Here is an 18,467-nt window from a genome sequence, read left to right on the forward strand (position 1 = left end):
AGTACCTCATGACCGTAATAAAAGCTCAGGTGTTACTTACCTCTAAACCTTCTTATTTTATACTATCTTTATTTAATATCGAGTCTTTGCGAATACGAACCGAAACTTTAATTAAGAAAACGAAAAGTTTGCTCTTAATCACTTAATCACAAAGATATATATATATATTCACATAACATTATATACATAGACTTATATCAGGATTCTCAAATGCAATTCCTATCCCTCTGAAAATTTCCATAACAATAAATGACAAGGAAAAAAAAATAAAATCTAAGATTAAACCAAAATCCAGAAAATACGAAATACATATATATAAAACTCTGTGGACCGGTCGTGGCTCCTTGTCAAGGCTTTCTTGAACCTGTTGCTAAAACAAAAGATAGAAAAATAGTTTTCTTTATTGACTCCTTAAAATTTCTCCTAAGCCTTACTTAAATCCGTTTAAGTCACTTTCTTTAAATCACATTACTAATGTTTGCAGCATAACAAAATAACCAATTAAGTACCCAAACAAGTCACCAAGGCAAAAACACAAGCAAACAACACAATCACAGAGAAAATATCTACAACAAGCAAAACACTACCAAATGCAAATGTGCAAACAATATGATGCATTCATGTTCCTAGCGCAGGCCATGAGCTCATGAGTCGGTTGTCTACCCGCAACTCGACGTTATTCGGGGAGAACCTCGAATATGGTATTTTTACCGTGTCAGTCAGGCACAATTATCATCATGGGCGAACCCATGTCAGTTAGGATATCTTGGCATCACGGTAAAAAACAATGCTATCAGTTAGGCGAACATTTCAGCATTAGCAACCTTAGGCTATCCGTTAGGCGGACACTTCCACATTAGCAATTTGGCACAAGGCCCATTCACATTCCATTTTCATGATTCTTTACCCATTTCAATTATTTCTTTCATTCATGACTTTTCATTTTATTTCTTTTCATTTTACCTCCACATCACCGATTACATACTCATACCTCCGCATCACCATATTATTAAACGTACCTCTGCATCACTGCTTAACTATACATACCTCCGCATCACTTTATATTATTCACACCTTCGCATCACCACATATTCCTTCACTTATCATACCTCAAAACCTTTAGTTTCTAGGTAGCCAAACTTCTTTAACGTTTAATAAAAATTCCTTTCCTTAAAAAACCGGACTCAAATTATTACTTAAAACAAGAATCTTTTCTCAATAGGATAAACTTAAAACATAACACTTTTCCTGATAAACTAAAAGCCAAATAGAATGAGTTTTAAATCAAATTCTCTTTTGAATAACGCTTTATGCAAAGTCTCAAATTTTTATAAAATTTTTTGCAGCATTTCCTCTAAAATTCGGGCTTTGCCACCCTTCAAGAGTTCCAACCAAACCATTTTCAATTATCAGAAATTATTCTTGATAGTTCAAACAAATCAAATTCAGTACTATAAACCCATTTTCAATTCTCAAAGATCACTTCTAACAAATCAACAAACCAAGTCCAATATCCAAAATATTTATAAATATGAAATCTAACCAGTTCCATTGTCAAAATCTTTTCGAATTCTTAATTCATTACTAATAAAAAAAATTTTAATACAAAGCCATTTTCTCAATATGAGTAAATATGCAAACCAAATGTTTTCCAATATAAAATTATGTCTCAAAATAAGCTTACAAATCAGATCTTCAAAACAAAACCACATTTCCGGTTATTTTTATAAAAAAATTGGACAGAATTTCCTTTAAAATCTGGACTTCACCATCCTTGTGGGCTCACTCACTTTTATAAATTCTCAACTTATCTCAATCCAAACCAGCCCTCAATTCAGACTTAATTCATATTTCCATTTCAACAAACAACGCCACATTCATCACTGACAATCACAATACAACCAGCAGCAACTATAACCATATTATCATCAATAACAAATTCACAATTAAGAAATACACATATAACTCATTTAATCACCCAATTCTTTATAGCACCATCAAACATACCAAAATTCGGTTTCAGCATGCTCAGACATGCTCACATTCACTATCAATTTCTAACTACAACAATTCTCATTAATTGGTCATGTATAGCATTTATAAATTATTTGTAATTATTTAGTAAGCATTTTGGAATTCTTAAATTAAAAACTCTTAATTTTAAAATGAACCCCCTACCTCGATGTCGCTATTAAAAGAAATCGGAGGCAAAATTACAGTGAGACAGTTGGCTGGACCACTACTAGCCACGCAACGTCACTACAAGAATTTGACAAATTAGCGACGAATTTTTGCGAGAAATATTTTTTATCACTAATCCGTCACTAATTTGCGAGGAATTAGTGACGCACTAACGACAAAATTAATGAGCGATCACATAATATTCGAACATAAGAAAAGCGACTGATTAGCGAGAGATTTACGAGAAAGTTTGTTTCTCGTAAATTGACTTTTGTAGATAAAAAATGAGCGAGAAAAATTTTCTCGCTAATTTGTCACAAATTAATTAGCGAGTGACAATGTTCTAGCAAATCAGTCCCTTAGGGATTCAATCGAATAAAATTATAGTAGCGAGGGATATCATTGTCACTATTCCGTCGCAAGTGTTTGATATACAATTAGCAAGAAACAATTCGCACACTAGTTCGTCGCTAAATAAACTTTGTGTGAAAAGACTAATTAGCGAGGAACAATGTTACCACCTAATCCGTCACAAAGACTTGAAATGCATTTTGCGATGGGCAATTTCCAAGCTAATTTGTCACCAAAGTTTTTATTTTTAGCGAGCAACTAGTTTCTCGCTAATTTGTCGCATAATATTGCAAATTTCAAAATTAGGGTAACGACAAAAAATAGTCGTCGATAACTCATCGCAACGGATAAATCATTCAGCTAGGAAAGTGTTCCTTGCTAATTAGTCGCTAAAGTGGAAATATGGATATTGAGCTCCTAGGACCTAAGTAGTAAGAAATTTGCGACCGCTTAACAACTGACACACTTCGCTCGTTGATTTTAAGTCACTGATTAGCAAGCGAAATACATTTGTCGTTAAGTTGTCGCAAGGTTAATTTAGCGAGCGATTTGGCAACTGTAATCTTCGCAAAGCAAAAGCTATACCCTACCTATTTTATAGCAAATTACTCGCTAATCTCGCTGGAAATCCATCGTAGAGTTATAACAAATCCAAAGCTAACCATGAAAATGTTAGAAGTAACTGGTCACAGTTGAGTCACTAATCAAAAGCTTATTTAGTGAGGAATTAGCGATTGTTTAATAACTGATAGACTTTCCTCACTTATTTCATGTTGCTACTAATTTGTGCGGTAAAACATTAGTCCTTATTCTGTCCTTATTTCATGTTGCTACGAATCGCTAACCTCTATATAAATCCATAGAAAATTCATGAAAAGTTTGAAGCAAATTTGCCAAGCACGATAATATAATTTGTCACAACTTTGTCTTAATCTAAAGCTATTTTAAATGAGAGAATAATTAAAGTCCCAAAGTCGTGTGTATTTGACTCTAAAATCAAACTCGTAAAAATGCAAGCCTAAACGACTTAGCTCGATTAACCAGAAAAAATAGCAAATTAAGCTGGCTGACTCCTAGGCCAAACAGATGCCTTTTTAAAAAAAAAAAAAAACTAGTACATTTATTTTTGTGAATCCGACTTGAAATCCGACTTCATATATACCCTTACCATTTTTGTTTTTTTTTTTTATCGTATTTCTTCACTCGACAAGTCAATAATTAATCTGTTACAGATCGAAATTCTGTTTAATAGTTTGTCACTAGTCAATGAATTATTGCATACACGAGATGAGATTCGAATACCGAATACTTACTTATAAGAAATCATAGTTTACCTTCTTCTTTGCCGTTTTCGCCCTCCTTCTTAACAAACCCGTGAAACCCCTTCTTTACCCTTAATCTTGCAAAACCCTTTCCATTCCCCCTTCTAATTCTCTGAAACTACTCTGATTAGGGGTGTTCGCGGTGCAGTTTGGATCGGTTTTGAGTAAAAAACTCATCCGATCCGAACACTAATTTTATTTGCAGTGCGGTTTCGATTGGATGCTTTTTAAAAAAAAATCTGATCCAATCCGATCCAATTTTAAGCGTTTTGGATTGGATTGGATTTGCGGTTTTATAAATTAAAAAATTAAATACATATAACAGGTCTCAACATCAAATTTTAAATAATCAACAATGACATAACAAGTCTCAACAATATCTTAAAAAGCTAACAATAATATAACAATAGAAATAAAATTATAGATTAGTTAAAATAAATAAATAAATAAATAACATTTTGAACATAAAATATTTATTAAATAATAATAATACATGAATAATATAAAAATGTATAAAAAATTGAACATGTTATAAGTATAATTGTAAATATAATAACAAAATAATAATATTATAGCACATTGTGCGGTTTGGATTGGATTGGATCAGTTATAAAAGTAGATCTGAAATCCGATTCGATCCAGTGGTTTGAAAAAAATAGAATCCAATCAAATCTGAATTAATGCGGTTTAAATGGTTTTCGATTTGGATTTAATTGGATGAACGGTTTAATTTGGATCGGTTTGGATTTGAACACTCTGATGTCTCTAAAAGTTAAAAACCGTTTTCCCCTTTTAATTCTCTTGAAACCCTTGCTCGTTTATCTCCAAAATCACACACTCTCATCTCTCAAACACTCATTTATGGCGCCGGCACTGGACAGACGACGGCTAATGGCAGGGAGGGATTGAGAAACGGAACCACGACCGGTAGAGAGCAAAAGAACAGAGGAGGTGAGGCAAGCTGCGACAGGAACTAAGCTGCGGCCGCGAGAAAGAGGTGCGACGGTGACTGATATAGGATGGAGATGTGAAGATGCGACACTGTGAAGGAGATAACTCTACGATGCTGCGTCACACTCTTCGTTTGTAATTGATTCATCTCAACTCACCACTCTGGCTCCACATTCTAATGTATCAGAGCCTCTCTATCCCTCTCGTAACCACTCAGTCGGTCTCGGTCAAAACCGCTCATTCTCTATTCTCAGAGACAAAGAACAGTGAAGAACGACAAGTTGGCCTTGGTGATGACGAACCGCGATGGAGAACTGAGATGGTAATGACGACGAAGCGAAACATTAGCACTGAATAGAGATCAATGGTGTGTATGAATTTTCTGGTTTTGCAATTTTTTTGAGGATTTGTTGTTTTGGTTTTTGGGGTTCTACAATCTTTTATGGTTCTACAATTTTTTTTGCTAATCGTGTCGTCTGTAAGAACCGCGAATTAATAAATCGATTAATTAACATAAAATAATAATAATTTGATTCTCTAGAATAGGTTCAAAATTTTAGAATATTAATTAGAAAATATAAATATGATATTTGGACTCAGTAGATTTTTCTGAGTTGGAAAATGTAATTTTCTTCAAAAAATTGCGTAAAAATGCGTATCGATAAATTAACCGGCAGTACCGGCTTAAATCTGCCCAGTACTATGTGAGAATAATAAAAACTGTAGAAAAACTTAGAAAAGTAATTAAAGTTGAAAACCGGGCACTAATTTAACAAGTTTGGCCCAAAGTTGGGTCAAACGGGCAAAAAATGCTAATGGATTAGACCGGGCCTAAGTTGGGCCCAAGCCCAACATATAAATATACTCAAAATGAACCCATTTAGCTCACAATACACACTTAAACACAAGTGTGCAGCTGCATGAAGTAAGAGGAGAAAGGGAGAGTGTCACTATTCATCCACCACTTCCGGCGGCCATATCTCGAGCTACAGTGCTCCGATTCGCGTGTCGTCAGCGGCTAAACTTTGTTGGTAAGATTTCAAATTTTCATCTCCTCTCCTCTGCCCTAAAAATCCGAAAATGTGAGTGATGGTCTTGAATGAATTTTTGTGTTTTGATTGTTTAGGTGGTGCTTAGGGTTGGGCAATTGGTGGTTTGTGCCCCAAACACCATCGGAAAAGGTAAGGAAACTTTTTTCCTTGTGAATTTGTGTATTTTGAAACCGTAGGTATTGATTTATGGTAATTTATATGGTTTTAGTTAAGTTCTCACACTTGTTGGAGTTTATTTGGAGCTTTGAAGGTGAGATTAGTGATTTGTTGGTGATTAAAAGCTTGTTTGGATTCAAGTGGTGTCTTGTGCATATTCGGAATTGGCCAAGGTATGGTTTTGGTTTTCTCTATGTAATATATAATATTTCTGGATACTTAGGCTAGTGACCCATAGGATAGGTTGAATTGAATTGATTGTTGGATTTGATAATGCATGCTGATGTTGTTAAATTGATGATGTGTGATAATGTTAATGCTTGTGATGGTTTTGATGTATTGAGATGAGAATTATGATGAATTGTGATAAATGAAGCTTATGAGTAGTGAGAATTGGTGCAAGTGATTAGTATTGGATGTTGATGTGCCAATTTATAGAATTGTGGGGTTATAGAGGAGGAATTAAATAATATTGGTGTGGAATTGGTTGAAGTGTGATGGAAATGTAAAGTGTGATATTTGGTAGTGTTGTATGGTGAGATGGAATAGGCTTTGAATTGGTTTCATTATAAATTTCATGGTGTTGAGAATTTAGTGAACTTGGGTAAAAATGGATTTTTAATGAACTTCGACGGATCATATCTTGAGCTACAGTTTTTGAAATTGAATGAGTTTTATATCAAATTAAAGATACTTTAAAGAGCTTTAAAACGGTATATATTTTGTTGAAATCTAAATTTTGAAGAGAAAGATGATCATTAGATGCTTGTGTCAGAAATCTGAATTCTGTGATGTTGCAGAATTTGTGATTTCTAGATTGTGTGCGCACGCACACCGATGTGCACGTGCTCTGTTCAGTGGCTATTTTTGACTTGTGCGCACGCACACCCTGTGTATTTTTGAAAATGTGCGTACGCACACTTTTGTGCGTACGCACGCACAGGGAGATGCCTACTGATTGGAGCGCTAGCACACTCTGGTGCGCACGCACACGTTGGAAGGTGCATTCTGTTGAGGGTGCTCAAACGCATCTGTGCGTGTATGCAGAATGGAAACTTTTTACTTACTGTGCATACGCACACCTCTATGCGTACGCACACTTCTTGAAAATCCTCCTGGGCGTGCGTATGCACAACCCTATGCATACGCACACTGCCCTGTTTTTCAATAAACATATTGTTTTTAACTGTTTTACCTTCCCGGCAAGTATGTAAACTTCTGTGACACTTATATAAGACTCTTTAACTTGTTTTTAGGCGTCAAAACATAGAGGATGCTTTAGGCAAGTTTAATTAGGTATTTTCTAGAAACATGCTTAGAAAACGATGGATTAGGTTTCTGGGGTACTGAGTACAGATTTGGTTGAGTGAAATGGCGAAGCATTGTATTTGATGATTGGTGGTACGAATTGTGGACGTCGTGAACTACTGATTATTGAAATAAATAATTTTTAAAAACCACTGATGAAGTGTTTTTAAACTGAGATATTGATGAGACGCTATGCGCTTGGCAGGGATGGCAGTTGGATCCCGCCTGTCGACGTCGCGGCGGCAGCGTAAGGGCGGTGGTTAGTCCCGCTTACGTTGAGATATGAGGTCCGTGGCAAGAGTATCCCGCTCACATCCCTTCGAAATCACCATAGTGTGCAGGCACTGACATCCTGGACCGTGATCCGGACATGATATCTCGGGGGTTCCCATTATGAGACCGAAGGGCGACATCTCCATGGAGGTGTGTCGGGTTGGCAGTTGAACTGACAATGTGATATCACAGCCAAATAGGATAGGCATTCATCATGTGCATATTCTATCTGTTTGTTTGCTTTGCCGACTTGTATTGTTTGCCTAAGTGTTTAACATGCCTAAATGCTTATTGAATTACTTGATATACATGCTTATACTTGTGCTTTAATTGTATTGTTATTACTTGTGCTTTCTACTGGGATTGAGGAGGATCGGAAGGAGGTGGCGATGGGATCGCACAGCGGTTAGGCTGGCGAAGGCTGTGGAACAGCGGAGAATTGTTAGATTTAGAAATCCACTAAGTTAGATTACCCTTTTCATTTTGGTTTTAAATTTATTTATGTTTTAAGCTTGAATCTCATGATGGATATGAAGCTCTAGGATTGCCTCTGGCATCCAGGAATCTTATATCTTACATCACTGGGAATTGTTATCATACTGAGAACCTCCGGTTCTCATTCTATACTTTGTTGTTGTTTTCAGATGCAGGTTGCAACCCACCTCGGTGAGTTGCTTGATGGTAACAGAGCGGAGGAACTTTATCCTGTTTTGAAGTCTTTTGGTTATCTGACTAAGTTCTTTCACTTTTGTATTTACTTTTGCCTTAGAGGCTTACTTTGGGAGAGATAATTTGTATAAGTTGTTTACTTTCAAAACTCTGTATGTATGTATCTACTAGTCGGCTTAAACTCCGCGGGTTGCGGCTAGTTCTTTATGATTATTATACTCTTATATCGATATATGTTCTATTCTATTGTACTTATGACTCGTATTTTATGCTTTTAGATTGGTGTGAACATTTCGCGCTTTTGTAACTCTGTTTTGAGCTTATTCCTTCATTAGGATTCTAGAATTATTATTCCTATATATATGTATAAGCCTTAGAATTGTCGTAACCTTTGATTAACCTTTGCTTTACGGCGTGAGGTCAGGCTTAGGGTAATTAGGATGTTACATTTAGTAGTATTAAAGCGGTTCGTCCTCGTGAGCCTAAGGGGTGGACCGATTATGCTTCATTGCATACTCAGAGTCATTTTTCTTTCATGCTATTTAGGTTATCTGCTTGATATATGTATAGCATGCTTATTTGTAAGTGCCTTTTTGGGATAATTGAAGCACTAGACTTTTGATATTGAGACTGATCACCTTGATAACGATTGTTTGGTGTGGACAGGACCCTGAATGGCGACTCACAGATGAGGTCAGACATGTATTCGAAGAGAGAATGAGGGTAACCCGTCGACGGACAATCACGCTGAACTCATGGTGGCGATGACTAGCCTAGCTAACACGATTCAAGCGAGCACTGCGATGACTACTCATGCTATGCGGCAGACAAGGCAATCAGCCAGAAACAAAAATGGAGAAGGTGCTGAGGATAGCTTAGGTGGTGTTCCGAGAACTCTAGCTACTTTTCTAAAAGTTGACCTGCCGGTTTTCAATGGATCGACAAACCCTACTGAAGCAGACAACTGGTTCCAAGCTGTGGAGCGTGCGTTGCGAACTCAACATGTACCATATGACCAGTTCGTGCAATATGCAGCTTATCAACTAGTGGGAGAAGCTCAGCAATGGTAGCAAGGAGAGCGCCGACTGCTACACCAACAGAATGTGGATATTACATGGGCATTATTCCAGGCAGCTTTCTACAAGAAGTACTTTCATGTGTCAATAAAGGAGACCAGAGAGTTGGAGCTCTTACAGCTGAAGTAAGGGTCTATGACTATAGCTGACTACATCAGCAAGTTCGAGGAACTCGGTAGGTTCTCGAGAATAAGTCAGGGTACTCCTGAGTCCTATGAGGGCTGAAAATGTGTCAAATACCAGGTAGGGCTGAGGGAAGATATCATGCGTGTTGTGGCTCCATTGGAAATTAAGGGATTCTCTGAATTGGTGGACAAGGCAACAATTTTTGAAGATTATGCCAAGGAGGCGACTTTGGGGACAGATGTTTGTGGCGGTACTAGCAGCAGAGTTCATGGGAAGTATGTTCCATAAAGAGGCCAAAACTTCAAGAAAGGTAGACATGCCCCTCAGCGATACCAAGTTCAAGGGCATATTGGAGAGACTAACCATGACCAATACCACCAGGCAAGAGGAAGAGGTAAGTAGACGTGGGCTTAACAAGAGGAGTTAAGGTGCCCGAGATGTGGAAGATACCATCCAGAAACGTTGTGCATGGCTGGGTTCAGTGGATGTTACCGCTGCGGATTGTCAGGGCATATCTCCATGCATTGTCCTTACAGGAAGGACCAGGGTGCAGACCGGTCTCAGCGACGGGGTTAAGGATCTCCAACTCGAGGTAATGATGAAATTGATAACCAAGTTTTAATCACGTTGTAGGAGATTATAACTTGACCATTCTTATTAACTTATGATGGAGACAAGGATTTAAAACTAGGAAGATCAGATTGAATTTCAGGCTAGGACCAGAGTTTAGCTTAGTTTTATTTTATGGAACATTGCCGTTAGGGCTGGCCAAACTTAACATAGGAGGAACCAATGGGAGAAGATACGTCTGGTGGACGCCGCCAAGCGATTCGGGTTCTTAGTGACAACTAATTAGAATGACACAGCGGAAGGCGTGAGGGAGCATTGACACCATGGAATTATAAAGGATGAAGTACTTTATTCCATGATCCTTTTTGGTAATTAGCTTAAACATTTTTCCGATGCTATCCTTTGTTCGCATGTATCCTTGCCCGAAATTTGTACTCCTTGACATGAGCCTAAATCTGTTTTGACCTAATTAAGTGTGAGGAAGATTTCTATTAAGATAAACCATCAGTAGAGGCATATTTTGATTTAATGTGCTATATTATTTCTTTCAAAGTTTCTTAATTTGGAATTCCTTTTTGAGGTGTACTCTAATTTTCTTTCTGGTACATTTTCTTATTTTCTATAACAACCTTGTCTGATCACAACATAATGTATCTCTTCAATTTCTTACGGATACCATTCGAAATTGTTTACTTTCTTCTAAGCTTGCTATTCCTTCTAATAACTTGAGATCATTTCGACATCGCATGCAATCCTTAGACACAACCATCGATATGTTAGTTTCTTAGGACACAAATTATAAACCCGAAGGACGTAACTTGCGAGCGTGCGACATCGGGAGGAGTGGTGAAGCTTTACTTTTACAAATGACGTTACCTATAATTAAATTAACACACAAGGAGGCTCCATTGGTACAGACGTCAAACTATGGAGAAACTTCTCAAGGACTTGAAAGAAAGATTAATTACAGAACTAATGTTTGTGTTGCCGGAATCCCATGAACCAGTTGGGATCTATGATGATGCTTCGTTGGAAATCTTGGAGTGCGTTCTGATGTAACATTAGGATGTAGTGGGTTAGGTGTCGCGACGATTGAGACCGTAACGAAGTAAATTCTCTTACTCACGATGTGGAGCCTGCTGTGTTTGTGCTCATGTGGAAAATGTGGAGTAAGGAGGAACTACCCCATGGAGATGGATATAATCACCAAAGGATTACTATTTTGAGTAAAGTTATTAACTAGGGATTTCCGCACTTGATTCTGGTTTCACGTGTAGATTATAAGGTGGTTAATATAACCTTTGGCACATAGTGAATTATTGAGTGCAGAGGTAATTAGAAAAGGGAGAAAATAAGTGAGAATGAATTTAGGCTTGAATTTTTGGCTGAGTTTAACATTTGATTTAGTTATGATAAGTGAAAACTCATAGGTTGTTTAGTATGTCGAGTTGTAGCGTTGCACTTAAAGTAAAGATGAATAACCGGAATAGATACCCTAATTGTTGTTGAGGTCCTAGGTAATACAAATATTGAGATTGAGGATTTGATGAGACCTTGAGTTAGGCATAGAGATGCTAAAAGTCCCTAAGTTATTACTTAGTCTTAGGATGAATGTAAACCCTATTTGGGTCAAGTTGAGAAAGTTCAGAAGTAAGCCTAAGTTTTGTAATCAGATAATCATGTATGACTTAACTGAACAATTGGATTAGTTAATTAATTAGTAACTGAAAATCAGAGTGGCACAATAGAAGTTTGTGGAATGCAATAGCACATGATAGTTGTGAGTAGAGGTTGTAGGACGATGACTAAACATATCTTAAGCTTGAATACTTGAAGAGTTTAGTAGGTTATGGTAAGGAAGGATTTCTAAGAAACTAAGTTTAATTATGGCTGTAAGATCAGATGGAATTAGAGTAGGTTTTGGAGATGGTTATAGGTGTAATTGAATTGTAATGCTAATGTTGTATTGAGTTTGATTGAAGGGAGCTAAAAGTGAGAAGAATGAGTACATCGTAGGCTTGAATTCGGTTAAGATATGACATTATGAATAAGACTAAAGGAAGTAAATGGGAATTTGAGTTGACATGGAGGGATGAAAAGAAGCATAGTAAGAGGTAGGTTTAAGTTGAGGGATCTGTTAATGATGATGATAGGTAAACCAAATTTTGAAGACAAAATTTCTTATTTGGTGGCGAGAATGTAAGAACCGTGAATTAATAAACCGATTAATTAACGTAAAATAATAATAATTTAATTGCTCGGAATAGGTTCAAAATTTTAGAATATTAATTAGAAAATATAAATATGATATTTGGACTCAGTAGATTTTTCTGAGTTAGAAACTGTAATTTTCTTCAGAAAACTGCGTAAAAATGCGTATCGATAAATTAATTGGCAGTACCGGCTTAAATCTGCCCAGTACTGTGCGAGAATAATAAAAAATGTAGAAAAACTTAGAAAAGTAATTAAATTTGAAAATCGGGCACTAATTTAAAAAGTTTGGCCCAAAGTTAGGCCAAACGGACTAAAAATGCTAACAGGTTGGACCGAGCCCAAGTTGAGCCTGAGCCCAATATATAAATATACTCAAAATGAACCCATTCAGCTCACAATACACACTTAAACACAAGTGTGCAGCTGCATGAAGTGAGAGGAGAAAGGGAGAGTGTCACTATTCATCCACCATTTCCGGCGGCCATATCTCGAGCTATAGTGCTCCGATTTGCGTGCCGTTAGCGGCTACACAAAGCTCTCTCTAAGACCGTTAGTTCTATCTAACCTTTATTGGTAAGATTTTGAATTTTCATCTCCTCTCCTCTGCCCTAAAAATCCAAAAATGTGAGTGATGGTCTTGAATGAATTTTTGTGTTTTGATTGTTTAGGTGGTGCTTAGGGTTGGGCAATTAGTAGTTTGTGCTCCAAACACCATTGGAAAAGGTAAGAAAACTCTTTACCTTGTGAGTTTGTGTATTTAGAAACCCTAGGTATTGATTTATGGTAATTTATATGGTTTTAGTTAAGTTCTCGCACTTGTTGGAGTTTATTTGGAGCTTTGAAGGTGAGATTAGTGATTTGTTGGTGATTAAAAGCTTGTTTGGACTCAAGTGGTGTCTTGTGCATATTCAAAATTAGCCAAGGTATGGTTTTGGTTTCCTCTATGTAATATATAATATTTCTGGACACTTAGGCTAGTGACCCATAGGATAGGTTGAATTGAATTGATTGTTGGATTTGATAATGCATGATGATGTTGTTAAATTGATGATGTGTGATAATGTTAATGCTTGTGATGGTTTTGATGTGTTGAGATGAGAATTATGATGAGTTGTGATGGTTTTAGTAAATTTTGACGGATCATATCTTGAGCTACAGTTTTTAAAATTGAATGAGTTTTATAACAAATTAAATATACTTTAAAGAGCTTTAAAACGGTATAGATTTTGTTGAAATTTGAATTTTGTAGAGAAATATATGATCATTAAAAGTTTGCGTCAGAAATCTGAATTATGTGATGTTACAGAATTTGTGATTTATGGTTTGTGTGTGCAAACATACCGCTGTGCACGTGCTCTGATCAGTGGCTATTTTTAACTTGTGCGCCCCAACACCCTGTGTATTTTTGAAAACGTGCGTACTCACACTCTTGTGTCCACGCACACACAGGGAGATGCCTACTGAACGGAGCACTAGCAAACTCTGGTGTGCACACACGCGCTGGAAGGTACATTCTGTTGAGGGCGTTTGCACGCTTCTGTGCGTGTATGCAGAATGGAAACTTTTTACTTAATGTGCATACGCACACCTCTATGCGTACACATACTTCTTGAAAATCCTCCTGGGCGTGCGTATGCACAACCCTATGCGTACGCACACTGCCCTGTTTTTCAATAAACATATTATTTTTAACTGTTTTACCTTCCCGGCAAGCTTGTAAACTTCCGTGACACTTATATAAGACTCTATAGCTTGTTTTTTGGCGTCAAAACATAGAAGATGGAGGCTTAGGTTTCTTGAGTGCTAAGGATGGATTTGGTTGAGTGAAATGGCGAAGCATTGTATTTGATGATTGATGGTACGAATTGTGGAAGTGGTAAACTACTTATTACTAAAATAAATGATTTTTGAAAACCACTGATGAAATGTTTTTAAACTGAGATATTGTTGAGACGCTATGCGCCTGGCAGGGACGGCGGTTGGATCCCGCCTGTTGAGGTCGCGGCGGCGGCGTAAGGGCGGTGGTTAGTCCCGCTTACGTTAAGATGTGAGGTCCGTGGTAAGAATATCCCACTCGCATCTCTTCGCAATCACTATAGGGTGTAGGCACTGACATCCTGTACCGTGATCCGGGCACGATATCTCAGGGATTCCCATTATGATACCGAAGGGCGACATCTCCATGGAGGTGTGTCGGGTTGGCAGTTGAACCGACAATGTGATATCACAGCCAAATAGGACATGCATTCATCATGTGTTTATTCTATCTGTTTGTTTGCTTTGCCGACTTGTATTGTTTGCCTAAGTGTTTAACATGCCTAAATGCTTATTGAATTACTTGATATACATGCTTATACTTGTGCTTTATTTATATTGTTATTACTTGTATTGTTTGTACTGGGATTGAGGAGGATCGGAAAGTGGTGGCGATAGGATCGCATGGTGGGTAGGTTGGCAAAGGCTGTGGGACAGCGGAGAATTGTTAGATTTAGAAATCCACTAAGTTAGAATACCCTTTTCATTTTGGTTTTAAAGTTAAGGTTTTAAAATTATTTATGTTTTAAGCTTGAAGCTCTAGGATTGCCTCTGGCGTCCAGGAGTCTTATATCTTACATCACTGGGCACTGTTACCATACTAAGAACCTCCGGTTCTCCTTCCATACTTTATTATTATTTTTCAGATGCAAGTTGCAACCCACCTCGGTGAGTTGCTTGATGGTGACAGAGCGGAGGACCTTTATCCTGTTTTGAAGTCTTTTGGTTATCTGACTAAGTTCTCTCACTTTTGTATTTACTTTTGCCTTAGAGGCTTACTTTGAGAGAGATAATTTGTATAAGCTTTTTACTTTCAAAACTCTGTATGTATGTATCTACTAGTCGGCTTAAAATCCGTGGGTTGCGGCTAGTTCTTTATGATTATTATACTCTTATATCTATATATGTTCTATTATATTGTACCTATGCCTCGTATCTTATGCTTTTAGCTTCGTGTGAACGATTCGCGATTTTGTAACTCTGTTTTGAGCTTATTCCTTCATTGGGATTCTATAATTATTATTCCTTTATATATATATATATATATATATATATATATGTATGTACGTATGTATGTATAAGCCTTAGAATTGTCGTAACCTTTGATTAATCTTTGCTTTACGGCGTGAAGTAAGGCTTAGGGTAATTAGGATGTTACATTTAGTGGTATCAGAGCGATTTGTCCTCATGAGCCTGAGGAATGGATCGATTGTGCTTCATTGCATACTCAGGGTCATTTTTATTTCATGCTATTTAGGTTATCTGCTTGATATATGTATAGCATGCTTGTTTGTGAGTGCTTTTTTGGGATAATTGAAGCACTAGGCTTTTGATATTGAGACTGATCACCTTTATATCGATTGTTTGGTATGGACAGGACCCTGAATGGCGACTCATAGACGAGGTCAGACACGTACTCGAAGAGAGAATGAGGGTAACCCATCGACGGACAATCACGCTGAACTCATGGCGGCGATGAATAACCTAGCTAACCTAATTCTTTATGATTATTATACTCTTATATCTATATATGTTCTATTCTATTGTACCTATGCCTCGTATCTTATGGTTTTAGCTTCGTGTGAATGTTTCGCACTTTTGTAACTCTGTTTTGAGCTTATTCCTTCATCGGGCTTCTAGAATTATTATTCCTTTATGTGTGTGTGTGTGTGTGTGTGTGTGTGTGTGTGTGTGTGTATGTGTGTGTGTAAGCCTTAGAATTGTCGTAACCTTTGATTAACCTTTGCTTTACGGCATGAGGTAAGGCTTAGGGTAATTAGGGTGTTACACCGCCTCTGCTCGTCTATCCCTGCTCGATTCGCTCTCCCTCATCACAATAGATTGGCTTTTATTTTTTTTCCTGATTTAGGCAATTAGGGTTCATAATCCCCACTCCCTAATCACTAGCCTGTGTTAAATTTAATTAAGGTTCTATATCATAATTTCGTATTTAATTAGGGTTTTTCTATGTCTGGTTCAATTTCTATAGTGTTGTATGTGTTAGAACTTAGAAGCTTTCTCGTGTCACAGTTGAGCATTACTTGTTATTATTAGTGTTGAATTCTAATTTTGTTCTTTATTTATTCTATTTATGATGATCTTGCTGCCATTGATGATTGGCTTATTGGTTTGACTTTAAGTTCACTACCACTCTTTGTTCTGTCACCATTTTCTGATTCACTGTCTATGCTTTGAGTTTTCTTCTCCATTGATGGCTTCTGTATTAGATCATTCAGCTTCTGCTGTTATAATAATAATTAACTATATGTATACCATTTTATTTGTATATTTATAGATAATTAACAAAGATCAGCTATGGCTTGTAGGAGATTGGCCCTTATCATTGTTTCTGCTGTTATGCTTTCTATTACATTTGCTGGATTCTGTAAGTTTTCTTAATTCCTTATTATTCTATAAGGTTTCTAGCTAATGTTTAATTATTAATATGGGAAAGTGTTTTTATGCAGTATGTTCCTTATTTGGCATACAGTGTCTTGTATACTTGTATGTTCATTGATTCATTTGCAGTTTTTGTCATCAATATGTATTGTTCATGTTTGGATTAGAAGTAACAACTAACAAGTGCCTTTTCTACTTGGTAGATAAAGCAAGTGTATCCTAAGTATGTCAAAATGTTATCTAGGCTTATGTTATCTAAGCAAGTGTATCCTAAATAGGTTCATTTCTAAAATTGAGGTAATTTGTTGTCTCTGGATGGCTGATGGTCCTAATAATTTATTGGTATGCTTGTTTAATTTCAAGTTTCAGAACTTGAATTTAAGAATTGGCTTTCTTTTTAAATAAATTATATGTTTGATTTGGATTATCTCGTGGTAAATATAGTTTGTTTAGTTGCTGCTAGTATGAATATTGAAATCTTTAATAGTCAATTCTAAGATATTATTAGTTTAGAATACCAAGTGTGTTTTCCTATTCTTTACATTCCTATTAATGGAATTTTGCTGTTTTCTTTGATTCTAGGAAAAAGGTGCAATTCCCTTGGAGAATTCCCTTGTTTAGGTGCAATTCTATGGAACCACCAAATGATAGCCTTATGCGCAGATCCCCAGTTGGCTGAAGGTTTGTATTACTTCATTTGGATCTGATTTCTGCCTTTTACAATGTCTCTCACCTTAATTTCACACCCTGTGCTCTTGCTCGATCTTTCAGGGAATCTCTTATAACTAATGTCATGTGGAGGAACTTGATCATACAGGTAGTAGCTAGAGTACATCATTCTTAATACCGTGCAAAGAAATTAAACTTGCACATTGTTCTGTTGTGGATCATCATTCAGTTGTGTGTAGCCTGGAAACATATTACATATGCCTCTTTGGATCCTATCACTTTATGATCTTTTTATATATTTACTTTTTCAGGCTATCTATCAAGTGACCATTCTTCTCATTCTTAATTTCGGTTGGCAAAGTATTAATCTAGGTGATGATCAAGATTCTAAATCTCACTCCTTACAAGTGAAGAATACTTTAATATTCAACACATTCGTTCTATGCCAAGTAAGTAGTGAAAACCTATTTAATTAATTGTTTAATTTGAAGATAAATTGGCAATTTCTTTATACAATGTGTCTCTGTCCCATCCCCATCCCTTGCAACAAAATAATTTTAGTGTAATATTATACAGCATACTGGATTCTTATTAGGATAGTAGTTGTTGTAATGTTTCGACTCAGATATTTAACGAGTTTAATGCTAGAAAAATAGATCAAATGAATGTCTTCAAGGGAGTGACTAAATCGTCTCTTGGGAACTGTTGGAGTGACATTTGTGCTTCAGGTAAACAGGCATCCAATTGTTATTCTAAATTAATCGTTTAGCATTTGCATGCATGCATTTCTGAATCTAAGTAAGTCAAATTAAACTGTTCATATACTAATCATCGAGTGCACCTTGACTGGAAACTTTGGTTATTTTCCAGTGGTATTGGGATAATTAGGTTAGTTGACTCAAGTGCCTGCTCATATCAACTAGACTACTTGTGATCAATTGAATTAAATTTCTTGATTGATTGATATATTGCATTAGTAATAAGACTGATTGCTTTAATGTAACACGTCTGACCTCTTGCATTAATAATAAGACACATTTGCACAGGAAAAGTCCAATTTATAAAGATATAACAACATAATCTAAAATTATATATATATATATATACATCAAGTA

General features: G+C 36.5%; 2 long non-coding RNA genes across 2 annotated transcripts in view; both read left to right on the forward strand.

Moving 5' to 3' along the window:
* LOC107641699 overlaps positions 1,936–18,467 on the forward strand; it is an 18,171-nt gene continuing 1,639 nt past the window's right edge. Inside the window, exons 1-2 of the long non-coding RNA XR_001620403.2 lie at positions 1,936–2,255; positions 3,209–3,210. This is a non-coding gene — a long non-coding RNA (uncharacterized LOC107641699). The remainder of the gene's footprint in view (positions 2,256–3,208; positions 3,211–18,467) is intronic.
* On the forward strand, positions 17,314–18,047 carry LOC107641698. Its single transcript, XR_001620402.2, has 4 exons — positions 17,314–17,364; positions 17,455–17,500; positions 17,664–17,801; positions 17,978–18,047. It is a non-coding gene; the product is annotated as an uncharacterized LOC107641698 (long non-coding RNA).

Source organism: Arachis ipaensis, chromosome B05, assembly GCF_000816755.2.
Source record: "Arachis ipaensis cultivar K30076 chromosome B05, Araip1.1, whole genome shotgun sequence".
Taxonomy (NCBI): Eukaryota; Viridiplantae; Streptophyta; class Magnoliopsida; order Fabales; family Fabaceae; genus Arachis; species Arachis ipaensis.